Source organism: Bufo gargarizans, chromosome 6, assembly GCF_014858855.1.
Source record: "Bufo gargarizans isolate SCDJY-AF-19 chromosome 6, ASM1485885v1, whole genome shotgun sequence".
In the NCBI taxonomy this organism is placed as follows: domain Eukaryota; kingdom Metazoa; phylum Chordata; class Amphibia; order Anura; family Bufonidae; genus Bufo; species Bufo gargarizans.
This window is the reverse complement of record NC_058085.1, coordinates 139,898,472-139,925,120: the sequence shown is the minus strand read 5'-3', so window position 1 is coordinate 139,925,120 and position 26,649 is coordinate 139,898,472. Positions and strand designations below refer to the sequence as shown.

The 26,649-nt window shown below is 42.1% G+C and overlaps 1 long non-coding RNA gene across 1 annotated transcript; it reads right to left on the bottom strand.

The window, feature by feature from the left end:
• On the bottom strand, positions 1-26,527 carry LOC122940684. The gene is made up of 3 exons (XR_006390380.1): positions 26,459-26,527; positions 6,101-6,327; positions 1-209 (listed from the first exon to the last, which is right to left on the bottom strand). It is a non-coding gene; the product is annotated as an uncharacterized LOC122940684 (long non-coding RNA).
• Between the last annotated feature and the right edge of the window lie 122 nt (positions 26,528-26,649).

The following is a 26,649-nucleotide window of genomic DNA, read 5'->3' as shown; positions in this document are numbered from 1 at the left end:
ACTTTATTTTCTAGCACAGAATTTAGGTAAAGTAAGTAATGCAGAGTGTTTCCTCCACTGTAAATGGGTTGTATCATTTAAATATAACTTAATAACAACAATGTACACACCAGTGGGATGATAGTAAATACGATAGAATTAGGATTATTCCCTTCCCCCACGTTTTTTATTTCTTTCTTTCTCTCTTCTTCCGTTCATGCATTTGGGGACTAAAAACAAAAATAAAATAAGACATTAATTATGACACTAAATAAACTTCAGATAATACATATGTTCCTTTAAGTAGTCGTGGAACATGTAACATAGCCAGTTTTACTTCTTTGTTATAAGGAAAAAGGTCTAAATAGGCAGATCCAGCAGTATGGTTTTTGTTCACTTGTGAGTTTGGATATTTATCCACTTCGGTTCCACGGTAACATCATATGTGTGATCGGGGTGGATGGGGCCCGTTTCACACAGTGCGTTTTATTACATATATATACACTTATTTGCAAGTTTGAACCAATGCTGTATTGGATCGCAGCCATTCAATTATTCATATGAATTTGTGGTTTTAATGACCTTTGATATCTACTTTTTGCATAAGGGGTAAAATAAATGCAATATGTGTGCACTGGTCACAGAGGGGTTAATCCCAGCCTCGGTTTTAGATCCTGGGATTATTTTTGCTGTGTGGCTGGTTCACACATGAGAGTAAGGACTAACAAGTCCGAAACATGTCAATCTAGCGGTGGAGGGAGAATCTGTCCATGTATGTGAATTGTGACCATTATAAATAAAGAAAACATCTAGGTTTTATCCTGAATACTGGAACTTCTCTTTTTTTGTGTTAGAAGTAATGCAGAGTGTTTCCTCCACTTTAAATGGGTTGTATCACTTCAGCAAGTGGTATTTATCATGTAGAGTGCAAGCACAACCACTACTGCTGGATTGCGCAGTGGTCGTAACCCCTAGAACTGAGCAGTATAATGTGATTGAAAAATGAATCAAGCCATTATAGTAGGCAATATGGACAATCACAATACATTTGCGAGTGCCTTGTATTAAAGAGGTTCTCCGGGCTTTTAATATTAATGACCTATCCTCAGGATAGGTCTTCAATATCAGATCGGTGGGGATACAACACCTGACACCCTTCCCTCCTCTCTCTCTTCCGCTCACTGCTGCTATGTCTATGGTGAGCAGGAAGAGAGACTGGAGATGGCACGTGCACACTGCGGGAAAAGCTGATCGGTGGGTGGTGCTGAGTGTTGGCCCCCCTCCGATCTGATATTGATGACCTATCCTGAAGATAGGCCATCAATTTTAAAAAGCCCGGAGAGCCCCTTTAACTCTGTCTACATGATGTAATTTGCTAAAGTTAATAAAATGCAGAAAACGGTGGAGGGTCCCCATACTAATTTTGCTGTTGGGCCCTATAAGATCTGTGTACACTCCCGCATTTATTATAACGAACCACACCAAAAAAAAACACATGTATTTGCAAAATAAGTAATAAAAGAGGCTGACAATTGTATTTTGGGTATTATATTGAACTTAAAGTGTAACTGCCATTTTATTTGTATTTGTGTAATGTAGAGGGGCAGTGAGGCTAAAAAATTTTGTAATATACTTTAATTACTGAAATCATACATTTCTATTAGAAAAAATATCTCTAAAGTACCCCATTTTAAGGTCTTAGCAACGCTCCTCTGTCTTCTGTTTACATAACACAGTCAGTGTTGAGCAAGTCTCCACTGTTATGTAAACAGAAGACAGAGGACTGTTGCTAAGGCTCAAAATGGGCCACTTTAGTGCTATTTTTGTAATAGAAATGTACGATTTCAGTAATTAAAGTATATTACAAAAATGGTCAGCATCACTGCCCCTATACATTACACAAATAAAAATAAAAGGACAGTTACACTTTAATTTTGCATATACATGTTTTTTTACTTCTTGTGTTGCAAGTCTTCATATTATACCAATGAAATTGGCCCACCTGTTGCATGTGCACTTGGCAGCTGAAGGCATCTGTGTTGTTCCCTGTTCATATGTGCCCGCATTACTGAGGAAAATTAAGTTTTAATATATGCAAATGAGTCTCTAGGAGCAACGAGGGCGTTGTCATTACACCTAAAGGCTCAGCTCTCTCTGCAACTACATTGTTATTTTGTTCACAATTTTCTCTCTCCTCCTTTACATGATTGTCAATTAGAAGAGAGAGATTCATTATGAGGGTGGGAACCCGCACCTATCTAGCATACATATTGGGGGAGATTTATCAAACTGGTGATAAAGGGAACCTGTCATGAACTTTATGCTGACCTCACTGAGGGCAGCATAAAATAGTGACAGAACTGCTGATCTCAGCGGTGTGTCACTCATGAGCTAAAAGTAAGTGGTTGCTGAGAACCAGCATCATAATCATTGCAGCACAGGCTTTGACAAGAGTCAAATCTACTAGAGAAGAGTCATGATTATTCAAAATCTCCTGCTCCCCCCGCCCATCCGCTGATGATTGACAGGTCTCTCCTAGAGAGATGGGGAGGAAACTAGGTAGAAGCCTGTCAGTCATCAGCAGGTGGCAGGAGAGCAGGAAGTCATGAATAACCAGGACTCTTCTCAGGAGGCCATGACTCTTTTCCAGGCCCAGTCTGCAATGATTGTGATGTTGGTTCTCGGCAACCACTTACTTATAACTTTTAAATGACAGACCACTGAAATCAACTCACCTGTCTCTACTTTAAGCTCCCGTTAGTATGGGCATCATGAAGTAGATGACAGGCTCCCTTTAAGGAAAACTGGCTTAGTTGCCCATAGTAACCAACCCGATTCCACCTTTCATTTTCCAAAGGAGTTCTGAAGAATGAAAGGTGGAAGCTAGAACCAGCCCTGTACCTCACATAGATCCAGATATCTCCCCATCCATTGCTCTGATAGATTTATATCAAGTTGGAAGCTCAGGGGGCTTGCACATGTTCTCCCTATCACAGCTCAGGAGGCAGTTGAAGGTTGAAACTGAGCATGTGTGTCCATCTCAGTGAGCAGGTCAAAGAAATAGGAAGAAAAAAAATACAGGTGGCGCTATACAGATATATTTTATTGAATAACTCAGTGGCTATGCTAAATCTTTAATTACATGCACTTACAAAATAATTCAAATCCAGTTGCTGGTTTAAAAAATGTAGCCAGATAATTGTCGCTAACTATTGCCAATCGATGATAAATCAAGGTGATCAGTGCGCATTTTCATCTGTTTACATGGTGCAATCATCGTTTGTATGCAGGAACGAACCCCATACATTTTTCATTATTGTCAGAAGCACATCTCTGTTTACAGATTGGATCATGTTGCCGACCGTGATTTTTATGTCCGCATGAAAGATGCGAACAATAGAACCTTTCATTGTTTGTCAGTTGATCTGCAGACATATATACATACACAGGGCAATGATCTGTGAGTGCGATCATTGCCTTGTGTAAAATGCCCTAAAGGGGTATTCCCATCTTGGACATTGGTGGCATAACGCTGAGATATCTCCGCAATGTCTGATAGGTGCAGGTCCCACCTCTGCAGCCCGCACCTATCTCTAAAACAAAGCCCGCCAAGAGAAGGAGAGCAGACAACACATGTGCAGTCACCCTTCATTCATTTCTATGGGACTTCCGAAGAGCCGCAAGCCCCAAAGAAGTGAATGGACCGGTGGCTGCGCTTGCGCGGTGCGCTTCCCATTAATTTCAATGGGACTTCCGAAAACAGCCGACCACCACTCTGCTTTTTTTGGCAGTCCCATAAGCAATTTGTAGAGAGTGGCCACAAAAGCGGTACTTTGTGGGCTCTTAATATAGTTGCAGGTCCCACCCTAGCGATATGCCCCAATGTCCAAGATGCAAATATATCTTTAACATCCTATTACACCACACAATTTTTGGGCCAATTATTGGGAACAAGTACTCATATAAACGCTTGTTCCAGACAATTGGCCTGTATAATCAGGTGGCGATCAGCTGATGAACGAGCTCTTTCATTGGCTAATGGGCATCTTTTATCAGGGTGAAACATACCCGATTACTGGCAGCACATCTCCCTGTGTAATCAGGCATGTGCTGCCGATAATGAATAGAAGAGAATTAAGGAGGAATCACTGCAGTAGCAATCATTCCTCCCACATTCCTATTGGTCTGTGTAATCAGGCCTGTTCAAACAAGCACCGATGGATGTGTTTATCCATTGGTGCTCGCACTGCCCAAACATTGGGCAGTGTATTGGGCCCCTAAAGACAGTTTCAGACCCCCCAATCTCCATCAGACCTCTGTATCAGACTCCTATTCCTCCTCTGACCTCAGATCAGACGCCTATCATACTCCCCATTACTTCTCAGTCCTATGTATCAGATCCTCATTCCTCCTCACAGGGAGATGTGCTGGCGTTTCCATAATGAAAGTGGACATTAGTATTCGCTCCATAAGACGCATTGCCATTTCCTCCCCTTTTAGGGGCGAAAAGTTTGTTATATTATTTGAAAAATGCGGTGTAAAGGACAGATACAATTTCTCGTATTTTTTTTTATTCACTACTGGTTTTTGCTTCCAAAACTGCATGCCGAAATCTGACAGTATGACCGCGTACCCTAAGGCCTAATTCAGACAGTTTTTTGTCTGTGTATGCAACTGGCAGCACACCGACCCATAGAGCACAATGGTGCAATTTAGTAGTACATGTACTGTGGTCCATAGCCTTCAGAACAAGGGCCTGGTGAGAACTTATATAATGTACACCATTTATCTTTTTCTTTTTTCTTTTTTGCCATTTCCTAAAATGCATCCATGTTTAATGGGCAATATGATGAGATATAACACCCTAGTTGGGAACTTGCCCATGCAACTGATCTTGGTGGGGCTATGGGCACTAGCAAAGATAAGTACAGAGAGAACATGTGTGGATTGCCCTCAGCGGTGAAGGAGAAATTGTAAATTCATGCTTCTAAGCCTTAGAAAAAACTAAAGATGTTTATTTTTCCTATGGGCACCAGCAGTGCTTCTCCTGGCCACGTTCAGGAAGGATATTTGGCTATTTAAATTTTACTAGAGATGGTTGTCATTTAATATCTGCTTTATAAACCACAGTGTAGCCACTGTCTGCAGCACTGACCTCATAAATATGACAAAAATGTAGTTTTCAGTAAGAAGATATGTAAGTTCTGCAAAAAGGTTTTTATCTCTTTGCTTTTACACCTGGCAGCTGTGTGGCCCCACAAGGTGCCTCTTCCAGTCCTGGCATATAAAGAGGGCATTCCTCAGCCGCATCCACCAGGGTTGATCTATCTAACTTTTAGACATTTTTGGGGATCAGGGGCGGACTGTGAACTTAAAGTGGCCCTGAAAAAAAACTATAAGTGGCCCCATGTTGTAGGTGGGTCCAAAGGTGGGACAACAGAAGTAGGCAGGGCCAGCAATACCATAGTGCAGAACAAAATACTGCCACCCAAGCCACAGTATGAAACTATCATCATCCTGAAGATGGCAAAACATTAATTAAGGGTACTTTCACACTTGTGGCAGAGAGATCCGGCAAGCAGTTCCGTCGCCGGAACTGCCTGCCGGAACAGGCAAAATGTATGCTAACTGATGGCATTAGTAAGACTGATCAGGATCCTGATCAGTTGAAAGAATGCATTGAAATGCCGGATCCGTCTTTCCGGTGTCATCCGGAAAAACGGATCCAGCATTTATTTTTTTCACCTTTTTTTCAGTCTGCGCATGTGCAGAACGGAAGGCCGGATCCGGCATTCCGGTATTCTGAATGCCGGATCCGGCACTAATACATTCCTATGGGAAAAAATGCCGGATCCGGCATTCAGGCAAGTCTTCCGTTTTTTTTCGCCGGAGATAAAACCGTACCATGCTGCGGTTTTTTCTTTTGCCTGATCAGTCAAAACGACTGAACTGAAAACATCCTGATGCAAACTGAACAGATTACTCTCCATTCAGAATGCATGGGGATAAAACTGATCAGTTATTTTCCGGTATAGAGCCCCTGTGACGGAACTCAATGCCGGAAAAGAAAAACGCAAGTGTGAAAGTACCCTAATGCTGAGAGGATCAGGTCTTTACGTACCTGGCTGGTAGCCAAAAGGGTTTGGGTGGTCATCTGTGCATTGGCCCACCGGGAAATTTCCCTGCAGGGTCTATGGCCAGTCCCCCCATGTTTGGGATCAATGATGAATGAACTGATCAGACACTGATGTATAATATGGCTGTATGCTTGAGCGTTTACTTCGATGATGAATGGTCAGTCAGGTTCTCTTAACAAGGAGACAAGAAGTAGCAAGTAGCAGGGGACACCTGTGGCAGCAGAAGGGAGAAGTCCAGTTAGGTAAGGTAGCTAGGTTAGTATTTTGCCTACATGTAAGCACTTTTTAAACCAACCATGGTGCAGTTTTGTTGATAGTGCATTATGATTTTCCTCATTTGGCAACCCTTTTTGCAGTAGTACTGTATTACTTCACACCACAAAATGTGAACTTTGCTCTAGAATATATCCTTACTAAGCACTTACCATAAGGTTTTTTATTTGTTTCAGGCAAGATCAGATATTCATTCTAAATGGAGGAAACCGTTAACTTGAGATTTATGTAGGGGTTTGAGTGCATTAGTAGGTGTTTATACCAAAACTTCCACTGCAGACTCAGAAGTCAATTTGTCAGGCCATGTACCTCGGTAAACACACAGACAAGCAATGAATATACAAAGTTCAGGTTGGAAAGTTATTGTGGGTTGTCAGTATACCAGAATGTAATCTCATTTCTTTTGTTTTGCAACATACAGTCAATTACAGACACATAAACAGATATTCACCTTTGAATGGCGTTTTACAGCTTGGACTCTGTTTGTAAATAAGGGTACTGGAGGGGAAAACAGAGGTGGTATGGAATACCACAGAATAGGGGAGGGGGGGGGGGTGGATAAGGAAAGAGGAGGAGAAGAGGGAGAGAAGGGAGCGGGGGAGAGGGAGGTGCCAAGGGTTACCCAAATTGTCAGGAAAAGAAGAGGTAAATGAGGCTGCTCCCACTAAGTTGGACCACAGGCTGCAAAGAGTAATCAATATGAGAAAAAGAAAAGAAGGGTTGGTGGAGCGCCTAAGGTCAAGAATCGGTGAGGGAGTGGCACCAAGACAAAAAAAGGGGGGGGGGGGGGGGGAGATGGTAAACACCTCTATGTAACTTTACTGAATGCTCCTAAATACCACAGGGAAAACTAGAATCGTGCCCCCATAAATTCAGAGAGTAGGGTGAGTTGGAGCAGTATACAATATTTATAATATAAAATATAAATATTGCAGCTGTGTATACACCCTTTGATGCTCTTGAAGAAGTTTTTTTTTATTCCCCCGAAACGCCTCAAGCTATTTGAATTAAAGAAGTTACTTTGCACTTTGGAAGTCCGTTGTGTCATCTATTCACAGGACGACGAAAGAACCACCTACTTACAGGCGATCTCGGCGGGGGAGGGTCTGGTGTCAAGTGTCATGTACTTATCTTCGTGGTGACGTGAGTACTAAACAAGATTGTTTGTACTTCTTTTTATCGATAACTTTGGATATCGTTCTAGACTGATTTTAATGTCATAACCTCATGTCATCTTTTTTACATATCCATATACTGCCCCAACTCACCCTACCCTCTGGATTTATGGGGGCACGATTCTAATATTCCCCCGTGGAAGTATTGGCGTTATGTATTTGACCCTGTTCACATATTCACCTGTTCACTTAGTCTTAGTCCATTTAGTGGTGTGCTGCTACTTTATTTGTTTGCTATATATATATATATATATATATATATACAGTACAGACCAAAAGTTTGGACACACCTTCTCATTCAAAGAGTTTTCTTTATTTTCAGGACTATGAAAATTATAGATTCACACTGAAGGCATCAAAACTATGAATTAACACATGTGGAATTATATACATAACAAAAAAGTGTGAAACAACTGAAAATATGTCATATTCTAGGTTCTTCAAAGTAGCCACCTTTTGCTTTGATTACTGCTTTGCACACTCTTGGCATTCTCTTGATGAGCTTCAAGAGGTAGTCACCTGAAATGGTCTTCCAACAGTCTTGAAGGAGTTGCCAGAGATGCTTAGCACTTGTTGGCCCTTTTGCCTTCACTCTGCGGTCCAGCTCACCCCAAACCATCTCGATTGGGTTCAGGTCCAGTGACTGTGGAGGCCAGGTCATCTGGCGCAGCACCCCATCACTCTCCTTCATGGTCAAATAGCCCTTACACAGCCTGGAGGTGTGTTTGGGGTCATTGTCCTGTTGAAAAATAAATCATGGTCCAGCAAGATGCTGTGGTAGCCATGCTGGTTCAGTATGCCTTCAATTTTGAATAAATCCCCAATAGTGTCACCAGCAAAGCACCCCTACACATCACACCTCCTCCTCCATGCTTCACGGTGGGAACCAGGCATGTAGAGTCCATCCGTTCACCTTTTCAGCGTCGCACAAAGACACGGTGGTTGGAACCAAAGATCTCAAATTTGGACTCATCAGACCAAAGCACAGATTTCCACTGGTCTAATGTCCATTCCTTGTGTTCTTTAGCCCAAACAAGTCTCTTCTGCTTGTTGCCTGTCCTTAGCAGTGGTTTCCTAGCAGATATTCTACCATGAAGGCCTGATTCACACAGTCTCCTCTTAACAGTTGTTCTAGAGATGTGTCTGCTGCTAGAACTCTGTGTGGCATTGACCTGGTCTCTAATCTGAGCTGCTGTTAACCTGCGATTTCTGAGGCTGGTGACTCGGATGAATATATCCTCCGCAGCAGAGGTGACTCTTGGTCTTCCTTTCCTGGGGCGGTCCGCATGTGAGCCAGTTTCTTTGTAGTGCTTGATGGTTTTTGGGACTGCACTTGGGGACACTTTCAAAGTTTTCCCAATTTTTCGGACTGACTGACCTGAATTTAGTAATGATGGCCACTCGTTTTTCTTTACTTAGCTGCTTTTTTCTTGCCACAATACAAATTCTAACAGTCTATTCAGTCGGACTATCAGCTGTGTATACACCTGACTTCTCCACAACACAACTGATGGTCCCAACCCCATTTATAAGGCAAGAAATCCCACTTATTAAACCTGACAGGGCACACCTGTGAAGTGAAAACCATTTCAGGTGACTACATCTTGAAGCTCATCAAGAGAATGCCAAGAGTGTGCAAAGCAGTAATCAAAGCAAAAGGTGGCTACTTTGAAGAACCTAGAATATGACATATTTTCAGTTGTTTCACACTTTTTTGTTATGTATATAATTCCACATGTGTTAATTCATAGTTTTGATGCCTTCAGTGTGAATCTACAATTTTCATAGTCCTGAAAATAAAGAAAACTCTTTGAATGAGAAGGTGTCTGTACTTTTGGTCTGTACTGTATATATTTTGGAAAGTCTTCAGACACTCACTTTTTTTAACATTTTCTTATTTTGTGGTTTTGCGCTAAAATAATTAAAGAAAATAAAAAATAGTTTTCCCTGTTAATCTGCACTCATAATGGGAAAGTGAAAATTAGAAATTTTTGCAAATGTGTTAAAAAGGAAAAACTAAAATTTCACATGGACATAAGTATTCAGACCCTTTGTTATGACACTTGATCATCTTTAAAATATTTCCACGCCTGGATTGGAGTCCACCTGTGGTAAATTTAGTTGATTGGTCATGATTTGGAAAGACACAGCACTGTCTATATAAGGTCTCACAGCTGACAATGTATATAAGAGCAAAAGCCAATCCACGAGGAGGAAAGAACTGCCTGTAGAGATCAGAGACAGGATTGTGTGGAGATGGAGACCTGGAGAAGGGTACAAAAAATTGCTGCTGCCCTGAAAGTTCCCAAGAGCACAGTGGCCTCCAAAATTCTTAAACCCTTCCTGACATATGATGTACTATTACGTCATAGTGGGAAGTGATTTCCCGCAACGTGACTTAACATTACATTATGTCAATAGGGCAGGCACTGAAGCAGTGCGTGCCTAATCAGTGCAGGGGCTCAGCTGTGACTGTATCCGCCGGCATCGCTGTAAACAGTGATGGCGGCAGATTAAACCCTTGTGTGCTGCAGTCATACAGGGGGTCTGCAGTCTCATTGAGATCCCCATCAGGTTCCTGTGCTGCGGTGACAGGGACCCGATGGGCAAAAGGTTTTGCCTTCTACGGAAGCCTGGGAGATCCAAACCCTTAGGCTGGGTCTCCTAGGCAACTGTCAGTGTAACAGGATGCATTGTAATTCTTAATAAAAAATAAAGTTTCAAGTAAAAAAATAAAATAAAACAGACATATTAGGTATCACTGCATCCACAGCGACTGGCTCTAAAAAAAATATCACATAATCCACCACATCAGGTGAACACTTTGTAAAACTGTGCCAAAAAAGAATTTTTTTTTGTTACTTCACCTCACAAAAGCATAATATAGAGCGATCAAAAAGTCATACGTACTCCAAAATAGTACCAATCAAACCATCACCTCATCCCGCAAAAAAAAGTTAATTTCAGGGAATGGAGACACAAAAACTTGATTTTTTTCAAGAATGCTTTTATTGTGTAAAACTGAAATACATTTTTAAAAAAGTAGACATAGTAGGCCTCATTCACATTTCCATGTAAGTGTCACGTCCGTTAAAAAAAGCGTACGTTTCATCTGTAAAAGCTGTCCGTGAACGATCCGTGGTTGGTTTGTGTGTCTGTTCTTACCATCCATGTGTCATCTGTAATTCACTGACGTTGCTCAGCTGAAAATTAATTTCCAAAGAATCTCCTATTAGTCCAAAGTGAAAAACGGGCACAACACAGACACAACATGGATTTGTTTCAGTGATTTTCATAGACCCGTAGACTTCAATGGGCGTGCTTGGTCTGCATCACAAATCAAAGTAGTGCATGTCCCCGTAATTTTTTTATCCACGGTCAGTAAAAAAAATACTGAAATGTGAACAGACGCATTTAAATTAATGGGTACATGTGCTGTCTGCAGAAAATGCGGACAGCACACGTCAGTGAAAAACGGAAATGTGAATAAGGCCTTCGGTATAGCTGCATCTGTTGCACATGATCTACCCCCTAAGGTGAATACTGTAAATAAAAACTCTGCCAAAACAACCAATTTTTTGGTCACCTTGCCTCATAAAATGTAATATTGAATGATCAAAAAAATACCCAAAAATCGTACCAATAAAAAGTCAACTCTTCCTGCAAGAAACAAGCCCCTACTCAAGACGATTGGCAGAACAAAAAAATATATATATGACTTTCAGAAAATGGAGGCGCAAAAACATGTTTTGTCAAAAATGCTTTATTATGTAAAACTGAAACAAAAAAAGTAGAAATATTTGATGTTGTCACGTCAGTAACAACTTGCCCTATAGAAATAGCACATGATCTGTCATGTCAGTTGAAAATTGTAAAAAACAAAAAATAAAAACCTTGCCTCAAAAAAGCATAATATAGAGCGATAAAAAAAATCATATGTACCCCAAAATAGTACAAACAAAACTGTCACTTTTTTCTGTAGTTTCCAAAATGGGGTCACTTCTTCAGAGTTTCTACTGTAGCGGTGCATCAGGAGGTCTTCAAGTGGTGACATGGTGTCTAAAAACCAGTCCAGCAAAATGTACCCTCCAAAAACCCTATGGTGCTCCTTTCCTTCTGCGCCCTGCAGTGTGCCCATACAGCAGTTTACAGAATCTCAGGATAATAGATATGAGGGTATAGATATTGAGCTTTTTTTGGCTGTTAATCCTTGATTTGTTACAGAAAAAATGTATTTAAATGGAAAATCTTAATTTCCATTTTCTTTAAATTCTTGTGAAGCACCTAAAGGGTTTACAAAGTTTGTAAAAATCTGTTTTGAATAACACGAGGGGTGTAGTTTCTTAAATGGTTGGGCCATTTATTGGTGGTTTCTAATATGTAAGCCCCATATTGTGACTTAATAAATTAACTGATCCTTAAAAAGTGTTTTTTTTAATTCTAAGTCTTCTAACGTTCCAAAAAAATGACATTTACAAAATGATGCAAACATAAAGAAGACATATGGGAAATGTAAAGTAATAACTATTTTATGAGGTATTTAACATTTTTACATTTGGAATTTAAAAAGTTGCCACCAAAAAAATGTTGTTGGACCGCCTTTGGTTTTGATTACGGCACACATTCGCTGTGGCATTGTTTTGATAAACTTCTGCAATGTCTCAAGATTTATTTCTATCCAGTGTTGTATATATTTTTCACCAAGATATTGCATTGTTGATGGTAGAGTCTGACTGCTGTGCAAAGCCTTCTCCAGCACATCCCAAGATTCTCAATGGGGTTAAGGTCTGGACACTGTGGTGGCCAATCCATGTGTTAAAATGATGTCTCATGCTCCCTGAACCACTCTTTCACAATTTGAGCCCAATGAATCCTGGCATTGTCATCTTGGAATATGCCCGTGCCATCAGGGAAGAACAAATCCATTGATGGAATAACCTGGTCATTCAGTATGTTCAGGTAGTCAGCTGACCTCATTCTTGGAGCACATACTGTTGCTGAACTTAGACCGGACCAACTGCAGCAACCCCAGATCATAGCACTGCACCAACAGGCTTGTATAGTAGGCACTAGGCATGATAGGTGCATCACTTCATCTGACTCTCTTTTACCCTGATGCGCCCATCACTCTGGAACAAGGTAAATCTGGACTCATCAGACCACATGACATTCTTCCATTGCTCCAGAGTCCAATCTTTATGCTCCCTAGCAAATTAAAGCCTTTTTTTTTCTGGTTTGCCTTACTGATTAGTGGTTTTCTTACGGCTACACAGCTGTTCAGTCCCAATCCCTTGAGTTCCCTTTGCATTGTGCGTGTGGAAATGTTCTTACTTTCACCATTAAACATAGCCCTAAATTCTACTGTTGTTTTTCTTCTATTTGATTTCACCACAAGTTTAAGTGATCGCCGATCACGATCATTCTGGATTTTTTTCCCCGCCACATTTCCTCGAATACGATGGGTCCCCACTATCCTTCCAGTTTTTAATAATGCATTAGACAGTTCTTAACCCAATTTTAGTAGTTTCTGCAATCTCCTTAGATGTTTTCTCTGCTTGATGCATGCCAATGATTTGACCCTTTATAAACAGACTAACATCTTTTCCACGACCTCGAGATGTGTCTTTTGACATGGTTGTTTAAGAAATGAGAAGCAATCGCCCATGCAGTAATTATCCAATAGGAGGCTCATAACTATTTGCTTAGTTAAATCCAGGTGGTGACTTTTTTTTGGACAGGCAGTGTATATCAACTCATATTTACCACTGTCATGAAGTACAATGTTTCACGAGAAAACAATCTCAGAATGGCTTGGATAAGTAAAAATGTTCCAAAGTTATTGCCAAAAGTGACACGTTAGATTTGCAAAAAATGGACTGGGCAGGAGGGTGAAAAATGTCTCTGTCTTGAAGGGGTTAATGGAAGAAGTTTGTAACAACCAGGACTCTTCCTAGAGCTGGCCGCTCCTCCAAACTAAGTAATTCAGGGGAGAATGGCTTTGGTAAGAGAGATGACCAAGATCGCAATGGTTACTCCTGACTGAGCTCCAAAGATCCTATGTGCAGATGGGAGAAATTTCCAGAAGATCAACCATCACTGTAGCGCTCCACCAATCTGGACTTTATGTCAGATAAAATGTAGAAGAAAATTCAAGTCAGCAGTAGGGTTGAGCGAAACCGAACTGTAAAGTTCAGGTTCGTACCGAACTTTAGGATTTTTGGACCCCGGACCCGAGCCCGAACATTTCAGTAAAAGTTCGGGTTCGGGGTTCGGCGAGTTAATGGTGCTTTTTGAAAGGCCAATCAACAAGCGTTTAACTCTGTCCCCTTAGAAGCCATCACAGCCATGCCTACTAATGGCATGGCTGTGATTGGTCAGTGCAGCATGTGACCCAGGCTCTATATAAGCTGGAGTCACGTAGCGCTGCACGTCACTCTGCTGTGCTTAGTGTAGGGATAGGATGCTGCTGCTGTGAGGGAGAGAATAGGAAAGAAACTATTCAGAACTGAAATTGAACTCAACGATCTACATAGATTTTGTTGTGTGGGTGCAGTGCACAATCTTTTTACCCTGCCCTGAGCCCAGTGACAGAGAAAAAGAACTTTTATCCATCTGTTAGTTAGGTGGGCGGTGGCGGCCATTTTATGCAAGCTCAGTGCACCAGCACTGCATAGGTGCTTTTGTGACATTGAAATCCAAGCTTAAAAAACTGCAATAATAATCTGGGTTTAAAAAAAACACCAATTTTTGGCAATATCCTACATCTGGTGCCTTTGCAGCATTAGTCAGTGTGCAATTTAAGCTAGAAATACAGCTATATTGTGGCTCACAGCTCAGCTATGGCAGATAATATTTCAGCACATAATGCTGCTCTGGACGCTGCTTTTGGGCTCATAGAAGATCAAGAGAATAGGAGCCGGCGCAAAAATGTGAGGGTAAAAGGCTTACCTGAGACGGTCGTACACGATGACCTGCCAGCGGCCACGTCGGGCCTGTTTTGCAGCATACTAGGAGAGGAGAGGGCTCAGTCTGTTACAATTGAGAGGGTTCACAGATCCCTGAGGCCTCTTCCCAGAGAAGGAGAACCACCAAGGGACGTGGTGTGTGGCCTGTTGAGGTACCTGGACACTGCGGCCATCCTGAAAGGAGCCAGGGATCTCCCTAACTTGTCCTGTGAAGGTCACGCAGTCTCTTTTTTTCAAGATATTGCACCTTCCACACTACAAAAGAGGCGAATTCTCAAGCCCCTATGTGACCACCTTAGGTCACAAAAAATTGCTTATCGTTGGCTGTTCCCTTTCGGCCTACAGGCGACAATAGCAGGCAAGCGATGTGTTATTAAATCTCCTGCAGATCTAGATAGAGTCTGGTCACTGCTTAACATGGAACCGCTGGACATTCCATCATGGCTACCTCAAGCCCTTCAACTAGCCCAACTACCTCCTCTACCTAAAATTACTGCTTGGTCTGAAGTCAGAAGATTTATGCAGCCTGGCCAGAAGACACATTTGGGTTGATCATATGACTTCAAGTTAAAAAAAATGTTTGGGTAAAAGTTATAGCGTTTACAAACTATGGTACAAAAATGTGAATTTCCGCTTTTTGAAGCAGCTCTGACTTTCTGACCACCTGTCATGTTTCCTGAGGTTCTACAATGCCCAGACAGTACAAACACCCCACAAATGACCCAATTTCGGAAAGTAGACACCCTAAGGTATTCACTGATGGAAATAGTGAGTTCATAGAACTTTATATTTTTTGTCACAAGTTAGCAGAAAATGATGATTTTTTATTAATTTTTCTCTTACAAAGTCTCATATTCCACTAACTTGTGACAAAAAATAAAAACTTCCATGAGCTCACTATGCCCGTCACAAAATACCTTCCGGTGTCTTCTTTCCAAAATGGGGTCACTTGTGGGGTAGTTATACTGCCCTGGTATTTTAGGGGCCCAGATGCGTGAGAAGTAGTTTGAAATCAAAATCTGTAAAAAATGACCGGTGAAATCCGAAAGGTGCTCTTTGGAATGTGTGCCCCTTTGCCCACCTAGGCTGCAAAAAAGTGTCACACATCTGGTATCGCCGTACTCAGGAGAAGTTGGGGAATGTGTTTTGGTGTGTCATTTTACATATACCCATGCTGGGTGAGAGAAATATCTTGGCAAAAGGCAACTTTTCCCATTTTTTTATACAAAGTTGGCATTTGAACAAGATATTTATCTCACCCAGCATGGGTATATGTAAAATGACACCCCAAAACACATTGCCCAACTTCTCCTGAGTACGGTGATACCAGATTTGTGACACTTTTTTGCAGCCTAGGTTGGCAAAGAGGCCCACATTCCAAAGAGCACCTTTAGGATTTCACCGGCCATTTTTTACAGATTTTGATTTCAAACTACTTCGCACACATTAGGGCCCCTAAATTGCCAGGGCAGTATAACTACCCCACAAGTGACCCCATTTTGGAAAGAAGACACCCCAAGGTATTCCGTGAGGGGCATGGCGAGTTCCTAGAATTTTTTATTTTTTGTCACAAGTTAGTGGAATATGACACTTTGTAAGAAAAAAAAAATATATCATTTTCCGCTAACTTGTGACAAAAAATAAAAAATTCAAGGAACTCATCATGCCCCTCACGGAATACCTTGGGGTGTCTTCTTTCCAAAATGGGGTCACTTGTGGGGTAGTTATACTGCCCTGGCATTTTAGGGGCCCATATGCGTGAGAAGTAGTTTGCAATCAAAATCTGTAAAAAATGACCGGTGAAATACGAAAGGTGCTCTTTGGAATGTGTGCCCCTTTGCCCACCTAGGCGGCAAAAAAGTGTCACACATGTGGTATCGCCGTACTCAGGAGAAGTTGGGGAATGTGTTTTGGGGTGTCATTTTACATATACCCATGCTGGGTGAGAGAAATATCTTGGCAAAAAACAACTTTTCCCATTTTTTTATACAAAGTTGGCATTTGACCAAGATATTTATCTCACCCAGCATGGGTATATGTAAAATGACACCCCAAAACACATTCCCCAACTTCTTTTGAGTACGGCGATACCAGATGTGTGACACTTTTTTGCACCCTAGATGCGCAAAGCGGCCCAAATTCCTTTTAGGAGGGCATTTTTAGACATTTGGATCCCAGACTTCTTCTCACGCTTTCGGGCCCCTAAAATGCCAGGGCAGTATAAATACCCCACATGTGACCCCATTTTGGAAAGAAGACACCCCAAGGTATTCAATGAGGGGCATGGCGAGTTCATATAATTATTTTTTTGGCACAAGTTAGCGGAAATTGATTTTATTTTGTATTTTCTCACAAAGTCTCCCTTTCCACTAACTTGGGACAAAAATTTCAATCTTTCATGGACTCAATATGCCCCTCACGGAATACCTTGGGGTGTCTTCTTTCCTAAATGGGGTCACATGTGGGGTATTTATACTGCCCTGGCATTTTAGGGGCCCTAAAGCGTGAGAAGAAGTCTGGAATATAAATGTCAAAAAATTTTACGCATTTGGATTCTGTGAGGGGTATGGCAAGTTCATGTAAGATTTTATTTTTTGACACAAGTTAGTGGAATATGAGACTTTGTAAGAAAAATAAAATATCTATTTCCACTAACTTGTGCCAAAAAAAATGTCTAAATGGAGCCTTACAGGGGGTGATCAATGACAGGGGGGTTATCAGGGAGTCTGTATGGGGTGATCACCCCCCTGTCATTGATCACCCCCCTGTAAGGCTCCATTCAGACGTCCGTATGTGTTTTGCGGATCCGATCCATGTATCCGTGGATCCATAAAAATCATACGGACGTCTGAATGGAGCTATACAGGGGGGGTGATCAATGACAGGAGGGTGATCAGGGAATCTATATGGGTGATCACCCCCCTGTCATTGATCACCCCCCTGTAAGGCTACATTCAGACATCCGTATGTGTTTTGCGGATCCGATCCATGTATCCGTGGATCCGTAAAAATCATACGGACGTCTGAATGGAGCCTTACAGGGGGGTGATCAATGACAGGGGGATGATCAGGGAGTCTATATGGGGTGATCAGGGGTGATCAGAGGTTAATAAGGGGTTAATAAGTGACAGGGGGGGGGTGTAGTGAAGTGGTGTTTGGTGCTACTTTACACAGCTACCTGTGTCCTACCTGTGACCTGATGGGTTCTCGTATAAATATTATAAGACTTTCAAGACCGAACTAATCCCTCACTTAGTAAGCCTTTTTAATCATTTTCTAGCTGGCAACGCAGTACCTGCCCGAATGTCTCACTCTTATCTCACAATGATTCCGAAACCTGGGAAAGACCCCCACGAGTGCCAAAATTACAGGCCCATTGCCCTGCTTAACTCAGACCTTAAGATTTACACCAAGGCCCTGGCCTCCCGACTAAATGTTTTTCTCCCCTCCCTGATCCACAAAGACCAGGTGGGACTTGTCCCAGGCCGCCAGGGGGCCGATAACACACAAAGAAGCATTGACTTGATAGATGTCATATCTCGCTCGAGTGAGGAGATGCTACGTCTTAGTTTAGATGCAGAAAAGGTGTTCGACTGTTTAGGTTGGCCTTTCCTTTTTGCTACCTTGCAGGCTTATGGCCTTTCTGGCCCTTTCGTTAGGGCCATTCGTATCCTATACTCCTCCCCCACAGAGACAATAAAACTACCTCATGTTCAATCTCAACCCATACGCATTGCTAATGGGACAAGACAGGAGTGCCCCCTATCTCCTCTATTATTTGCCATGTGTATCGAACCCCTGGCAGCCAAAGTCAGGGCATGTCCAGACATCAGAGGTGTTATGGTCAGGGACAAGGAGTTTAAGCTATCGCTATATGCAGACGACATCCTTCTTACCCTCACTAAACTTCATATTTCCCTACCAAACCTCCACTCTATCCTGCAGGAATTCGGCTCTCGGGGTATAGGGTCAAAACTGAGGCCCTCCCTCTTAATATTTCTCATGTGGCCCTGAGCTCTCTTACGGTTAACTTCCCTTTCCACTGGAAGATGGATTTCCTGCGATATTTGGGTGTTGATCTGATTTGTATGCTAGGGTGACAGAGGTCCGAACAATGGAATACTTCATGGCTATGTTTCAGGACAAAATTGTACTCTTTAACGCCATATGGGACCTGTGGGGTAACTACTGTGCCACGAGGCAACCTTAACGACCTTGTGAGAAAGATGTCCCCCCCATTGTGTCATTGTCTTCTTATTTGTCTTGTCTTTTGGATATTAGTTTGATGAAGCATTACATATTGAGAATCTCTGGGCTCTCGGGTCTCTAAGACACCTTCACTACTACTTGATGTCTTATTGGTTCTAGGATTTGCTGATCAGTAGTCCTATCTTGGACTGATTAAAGATAGACACAGTTTCTCTTAGTTCACTTTATTGTTATATTACTGCTCAGTTTTTCATTTTCCATCATCGCATATTATCGAGTGTTATACATGCTCAATCAATATAAATGGGATGCTTTACATGTTTCATCTTTTGCCTTGCACTATTGTGCATGAATTTATTGTAGATGTGCATTGTCATTTATATATTCTTTAATAAATATACAATTATTTAAAAAAAAACAAGCTTGAAATACTTCAATAATTTTCTGGCTTTTAAAAAACACCCATTTTTGGCAATAACCTCCATCTTGGGCATCTGCCGCATTAGACAGTGTGCAATTTAAGCTAGAAATACAGCTATAATTTGCTGGGTTTTAAAAAACACCCTTTTTGGGCAAAATACAAAATTTTACAACCCTTGCAGCATCTGTACGTGTGAAAATCAAGCGTTATATAATGCTGTCATATTCTGTTATTCAATAAACACCCATTTTGGGCAAAATACTTAATTTGCTTGCGCCCTTGTCTGCATCTGTACGTGTGAAATTCAAGCGTTATATATACTGCTGTCATATTCTGTTATTAAAAAAACACCCTTTTTGGCCTAAGTACTTAATATTGCAGCCTTTGCTGCATCTGTGATTGTTAAAACAAGCTTTAAATACTTCAATAATTTTCTGGGTTTTAAAAAACACCCATTTAGGGCAAAATACTTCATTTGAGGCCTTGTCTGCATCTGTACGTATGAGATACATGCTTTAGATACTGCTGTGCTATTCTGGTATTAAAAAAACACCCATTTAGGGCAAAAATCTTAATTTTGCAGCCTTTGCTGCATGTCATTGTGAAATACACCCTTTAGATACTGTTGTTCTATTCTGCAATTGAAACAAAAAAATTGGGCCAAAAATCTTAATTTGCAGCCTTTGCTGCATCTGTCATTGTGAGATACATCCTTTAGATACTACTGTTCTATTCTGCTATAAAAAAAAACATCCATTTTGGGCAAGATCCTACATTTGAGAAATATAAGGAGAGCGTCAAATAAGGGACGTGGCCCCAGTCATGGTGCTGCTGGTGGAGCTCCTGTTGCAGGGAGAGGTCGTGGTCGATCTGTGCCAGCTACACGCACAAGTGAAACACCTTCCTCAGGTGCGAGTAGGCGACAGAACCTTCAGCGGTATTTGGTCAGGCCTAATGCGGCTCTACGAATGGTGAGGCCAGAACAAGTACAGGCGATAGTAGATTAGGTTGCTGACAGTGTCTCCAGTTCCTTTAGATTGTCTCCCACCCAGTCTCCTGCTGAAAGATCAGAGTTGGCACCTGTAGCCGATGTCCATCAGTCTTTCACCTGACCCCCTTGCAAATCAGCCAAGCAGTCTGAGCCCCAAGTCATGCAGCAGGCTCTTCTGCTTTTTGATGACTATGTTAGCAGGATTTCCCAGGGCGAACCACCTAGCCCTGCCCCAGAAGTGGATGAGATTGAGTGCACCGATGCCCAACCACTTATGTTTCAAGATGAGTACATGGGAGGACCATAGCAGCACGTCTCGGATGATGACGAAACACAGGTGCCAACTGCTGGGGCTTTTGAAAGTGTGCAGACCGACAAGGAGGGCAGGGGTGAAGACTGGGTGGAAGATGATGTGGAGGACGATGAGGTCCTCGACTCCGCATGGAATCAAGGTCATGCGAGTTACCTGTGTAATTCGGAGGAAGAGGCGGTGGTCGCACAGAGCCACCAGCACAGCAGAAGAGGGAGCAGGGTGCAAAAGCAGAGCGGCTGTCCCCTAGACAGTACGCCTGCTACTGCCCACCGCAGAAAGGAACCGAGCACACCAAAGCCAGCTCCAAGGACTTCCCTGGCGTGGCAGTTCTTTAGACAATGTGCTGATGACCAGGTACGAGTGGTTTGCACGCTGTGCAATCAGAGCCTGAAGCAAGGCATAAACGTTCTCAACCTGAGCACAACCTGCATAACCAGGCATCTAAGTGCAAAACACTAGCTGCAGTGGAGTAGACACCTCAAAAACCAAGAAAGGTCTCTGGCTCCTCCTGCTTCCTCTTATGCTGCAGTTTAGGCCTCTTCATCCACCTCTGGAGTAATAGTGCCACCTGCCACCCCGCAAACAGAGGATCTGCCAGCAACACCACCATCTGGGTCACCAAGCATCTCCACAATGTCCCACGGAAGCGTTCAGCTCTCCATCTCCCAAACACTGGAGCGGAAGAGGAAGTACCACCCTACCCACCCGCGATCCCTGGCCCTGAATGCCAGTATTTCAAAATTACTGGACTTTGAAATGCTGTCATTCTGTCTGGTGGAGACGGAGAGTTTTAAAAGCCTTATGGCGGTGGCTGTCCCACAGTACGTCGTGCCCAGCCACCACTACTTTTCCAGGCGTGCCATCCCTTCTCTGCACAACCAAGTGGGGGGCAAAATCAGGTGTGCACTTGTCCGTACCTTGTGCAGAATAGACATATATACCGGCCTTAACCAGCCACTGTTATACTACAGTGCAATTGCTCATTCTTGTATTTTGGATATTTCACACTCCTTTGGAGTGTACCCTAATAAAAAAAATTGTCAGTGTTGGCTACCTTGTCCTCCTTCACCGCCGCTTCCACCTACACTGCTACGTCCATCGCCTCCTCAAACTCCTGCTTTATATGGACCTCCACCTCATAAATCAAGTGTTTTTTTTGTACGTATTTTGTTTTTTCATTTCACTAATTTGTCTGTTACATTTTCGTGTGAAATTCACCAATTTTTGGATGTAATATACCACTGCTCTACCTAGTAGACAGATTTAAAAAAAAATCACTAATTTGTCTGCTCTACCTAGTAGACAGATAAAAAAAGTTCACTAATTTGTCTGTTACATTTTTGGGTGAAATTTACCAATTATTGGGTGTGATATACCACTGCTATACCTAGCAGACAGATAAAAAAAAATTCACTAATTTGTCTGTTACATTCTTGGGTGACATTTGACCATTTTTGCCATGATTAAACCCCCTACTCTGCATAGGTGATAGGGACCTAAATTTCCAAAAATCGTCTGTTACAAGGTGACATTTTACCAATTTTGCCGTATACAAAACCCTTGCCCTGCATAGGTGACAGGGAATAAAATTTCAAAAATTCTTCTTTAATTGATCCTTTCATTCAATGCTTAAACTTTAATAACTTGTCCCACATTTGCGCTTCAATAATTTGACCCACTTTTCCGCTTGATCATATTTAATTTAAAAAAAATGTACCTCCCTTGGATGCGGTCTCTCTTTCTCAAGCTCCCTCTCCGGCGTGGAACCCTGATTCGCCGATAACCATGATCAACATGGTAGGCTCAGAAAAGAACATCGAAAGTTGATAGAGAAGATATCCAAATGGATCATGGACATCACAGTGACGTGAATCATGGCGGGGCAGTATGTGTGCACACACCTACACAAACTGACTGATGGGTCTTCAAATTGGGCACATGGCCTGAACTTGCCCTTTACGCCTTGGAGGTGCTGGCCTGCCCTGCAGCTAGTGTATTGTCTGAACGTGTGTTTAGCAAGACTGGGGATATCACAGGTTATATTTCCCAATGTTTTGGGGTGTACCCTAATTTAAAAGTATGTTTAAAAACATTTTATTAAATATAAAAAAAAAAAAGTTTCTCCACCACATTCAAAAATCAGGCTGGTGGTGCGAGTTAGAGTCTTGAATCTCGTATGAATATGTACCAGCTCTACAAAACTCACACCCCCCCCCCCCCCCCCCACACACACAAATATCTCCAACCATCCCACAATGAGAAATTGTATTTTGTTCCAGGGAATAGAACATGTGAGGACATCACCCAGAGGGGGTGATATAGACATTTTATTCATGAGAAAAGAGGCCCGATGGACCTTCATCCTTGACACCTTCAAACCCAGTGGCCTCAATGATTCAATATCCTATGCATGTTTCATTTGAGGTGAAGTGTCTGCACTCTGTCCCACTATAGCTATGGAGTATATGGTACACAATTGGTTCTTATGCCTGTTGACTGCTGCGGTTTGCAGAGCACTGTTCACACTTATTATCGCATAGGTATATCCTATATGCGGTTTTCTCTGGAGGGGACGGTGGTGTGTCTATACCACTAGTCTCCTCTGGGTGATAGAGAGTGATAAGTATAATATAATAGTTCATACTGTATTTTTTACATGCTGCGCTTGTGCGCTTTTTCTAACACATTTGTAAAGTGCAGCATGCAATATACTTCATGTTATAAAACAGCTGTGGTTGGGATATATAAGATCGCTGAGTAGGTCTATATCTATGGACAATAGTTTCCTGGGATATAAGGTTACCTAAGCATAAATCACAACAACACACGAACCCTGGATGCCAATAGCATATAGTATGACGACAAAAGGAGGTGTGAGAGTGAGGATGGATGTACCTCATTGGCTCCTGCTTTGGAGGCTTGGTAGGTCGGGGGGCGGAGAGTTCTCCATTTAAACAGCGCTGTATTCGACCGCTCTACGGCCGTCATAGTGCCGGAGGCTCTACCTTGCTGCACGCACACCATCAGAGGCGTGCAGTATTTTTTGTTTTGTTCTGTTTTTTTTGTCTCAAAACACATGTTTACTGTACACTCACCACTGAGTGATGCACTTAAACCTGAACAGTGCCCTCTATGATTAGGTTGCCGTTGCTCCTGAGGAAATACCGCGCAATAGCGGCAGAGAAACGCATTGAGCAATACAGAGCGCCTTGTTATGTTCAGTAGTAGTTTAATAAACAAATAGTGAGCCGCTTACTTAGTGCGGGTCCATTTAAATCATACCACCAGTGGTTGCACTTTGTACTCCAATCTATATTACAGACCCAGTCTAGTGGCCTGGACTCCTATCACGCCACTTTATGTGTGGGCTTTCTTCAGCCCCTATACTCTTCCCTGAGATATTTGTGGGGGTGTAGAGTTTTGTAGAGCTGGTAGATATTTATACAAGATTCCAGACTGTAACTCGCACCACCAGCCTGATTTTTGAATGTGGTGGAGAACCAATTTTTTTAAAAATATTTAATAAAATGTTTTTAAACGTACTTTATTTAGGCAGTTAATAGTGTTATATACCTAGTACGCTAAACAGTTATCCATTCAACAGTTAATTTGTACCCTAATTTAAAAAAATAAAAATACATTTAAAACCAAAAAGCAGTGTAGGCTACATCCTCCTCCTCCACTGCCGCTTCCACCTACACCGCCACATCCACCACCTCCTGAACCTCCTACTCCATATGGACCTCATCCTCCTAGATCAGGATTATTTTTTTTAGAATTTTTACGTATTTTATGTTATTTAAAGTAATTTCCCTATCCACATTTGTTTGCAGAGCACTTGCCATGATCTTAACCACATTTTGATGCCATTTGCAGCCCTCTAGCCCTTTCCATTACATTTTTACAGCCATTTTAGTGCTCAAAAGCTCGGGTCCCCATTGACTTCAATGGGGTTCGGGGTCAAGTTCGGATCCCGAACTCAAACTTTTTTGTGCAGTTTGGCCGAACCCGTCGAACCCGAACATCCAGGTGTCCGCTCAACTCTAGTCAGCAGCGGTGCAACCAGGAAGGTCCAGTCGTGAAGGTAAGTTTATAGCTTTTATTTATTCATAGTTTCCAGAGGTTACCTGTTTCTGGGGAAGGGACCATTCCGGCCAGAAACGCGTAACCTGTGGAAACTATGAATACATAATAGCTATAAACTTACCTTTAAGCCTGGACCTTCCTGGTTGTGCCGCTGCTGATCCAAATTTTCTTCTATATTTTCTGCTTGGCACGCTGTGCTCTGAGGGAAGAAGTTTGGCTGCACCAGCTACCTCTATCCTCCAAGCGTAACCCATCCAGGTGAGCCCTTTTCACAGGCAGATTAAACTATCTGTCAAAATGGTCCCACCGATGAGTGCTGCTCTCCTTCTGCTTTTCTTTCAGTTCTCCTCAATAAAAGACACATGAAAGCCCGTCTGGAGTTTGCAAAAAGAACCTAAAGGATTCTCAGACTGTGAGAAAGAATATTTTCTGGTCTGGTGAAACCAAGATTGAACTTTCCGGCCTCAATTCTAAGTGTCGAGTTTGGTGGAAACCAGGCAGTGCCCAATTCCATCCCTACAGATATCCCTACACCCCCTAGAGATATTCTTAATGAAAACCTGATCCAGAGTGCCCTGGACATCAGACTGGGCCAAAAGTTCATCTTCCAACAACATTTTTATGCATTTAGACGAGGCAATAATTGTTGGGTTGTAGTCAGAACAATATTGGAAGTTTTTGGTGGCTCTTTACACAAGTCATCCCTATTGAAAATGTCTCTCTTTTTTTAAAGAATTAATGGCGGCTAGCTATGATCAGGTCATCACTTCACTTTTCGGTTCCACATGGCAGCTATGCTGATAGGGTCAGTCTACAGTTGAGCGGCAGCTGGAAATCTATTGCATCAGACCTTCCCCCCTTTAGGCAGAAAAGATTTAGTTTGTTGTCTTTGCTAACATATGTTTTAACAATTAGATCCTCATCCAGCTGCATATTTTTCCTCCTTAAAGATACCTTGACACAGCAGGGAGGTATGGAGGAGAAAATTGTTTGTAATTTAATAGTCTGTGCATGCGTGTACTGCAGATACCATTCTCCTTGTCTGCAGCTGATAATGGGAAAAAGGGAAAATTACAAAAATTGCAGAGTTTGCTACAATGGTGTCTACATTCCCCTACATTTCCCCGCCCCATCCCAAAATCTCCATCTGGTTCTAATAAAGTATTATTTGATGCCTTGTAGGAAGCCAAATGGGGGGGAGGAGGGATGAGAGACAGAGAGCTTCCTGTAACAATTCAGCAGGGGGTGAGACTGACTGAGGTTGTAGAGCTGTACAGTATAGGAGACAAAAAAAAGTACACGTCATGAGGTTTGTCATTTGGAAATTACAAGTATGTAGAATTCAATACATTGCGATGATGTGTGATTGTGTCCATGACACCTACGACCCAGTATACCCACAAAGAATAATGTATATTTTTATACTACGTCACATTGATTAATGCAAACAGTGGTTGGTTCACTGAATTGAACTGTTATTAGGAAAATGGGAACAATGTAATGTGTATAGGTGCACAGGGTCATGTGAAGGTCTGGAATAAGTGGGTGGAGAGCTCCGGAAAATGGGGTTAAGTGCTGGCAGAGCTGCAGTGTGTAGGTGGATTACACAACATGATTCAGGGCTGTGTTAAAGCCTGGTAGGCTTTTCTGAAGACATAATAAAAAGAGCACAAGATGCGGGACCAATGTCATGTTCAGTGCTATTTAATGCCTGCAAAAAAATCTAGAATTATTGTAGTGTTGTCAGGTTAAAAAAGAGGCAAATATTTAGTAGTCAAGTTAAATATGTTAGTATTTTTGTCAATGCAAAATAGTAAGTAAAGATTAAAGCGGTTATGTACTTGGAGGGGTGGAGTTTTGGGTTAGCAAACCTTCCTCCTGGGCAGACCTGCGAAGGAAGCATACTAACCTGCATCCTGATCCTGGCTCCTGGCTCCTTCCCTCTCCAACTTCTGCGGCTCCGCTTGGGTCCCTGAATGTAAACATCTGGTTTGATGCTGACCCCCCCCCGATCACATGACCATTTTGACATGACACAAGAGCTGGGTTACTGGTGCTTTTGTCAGCTTAATAGATAACAAATCAATCGGATACATCAAG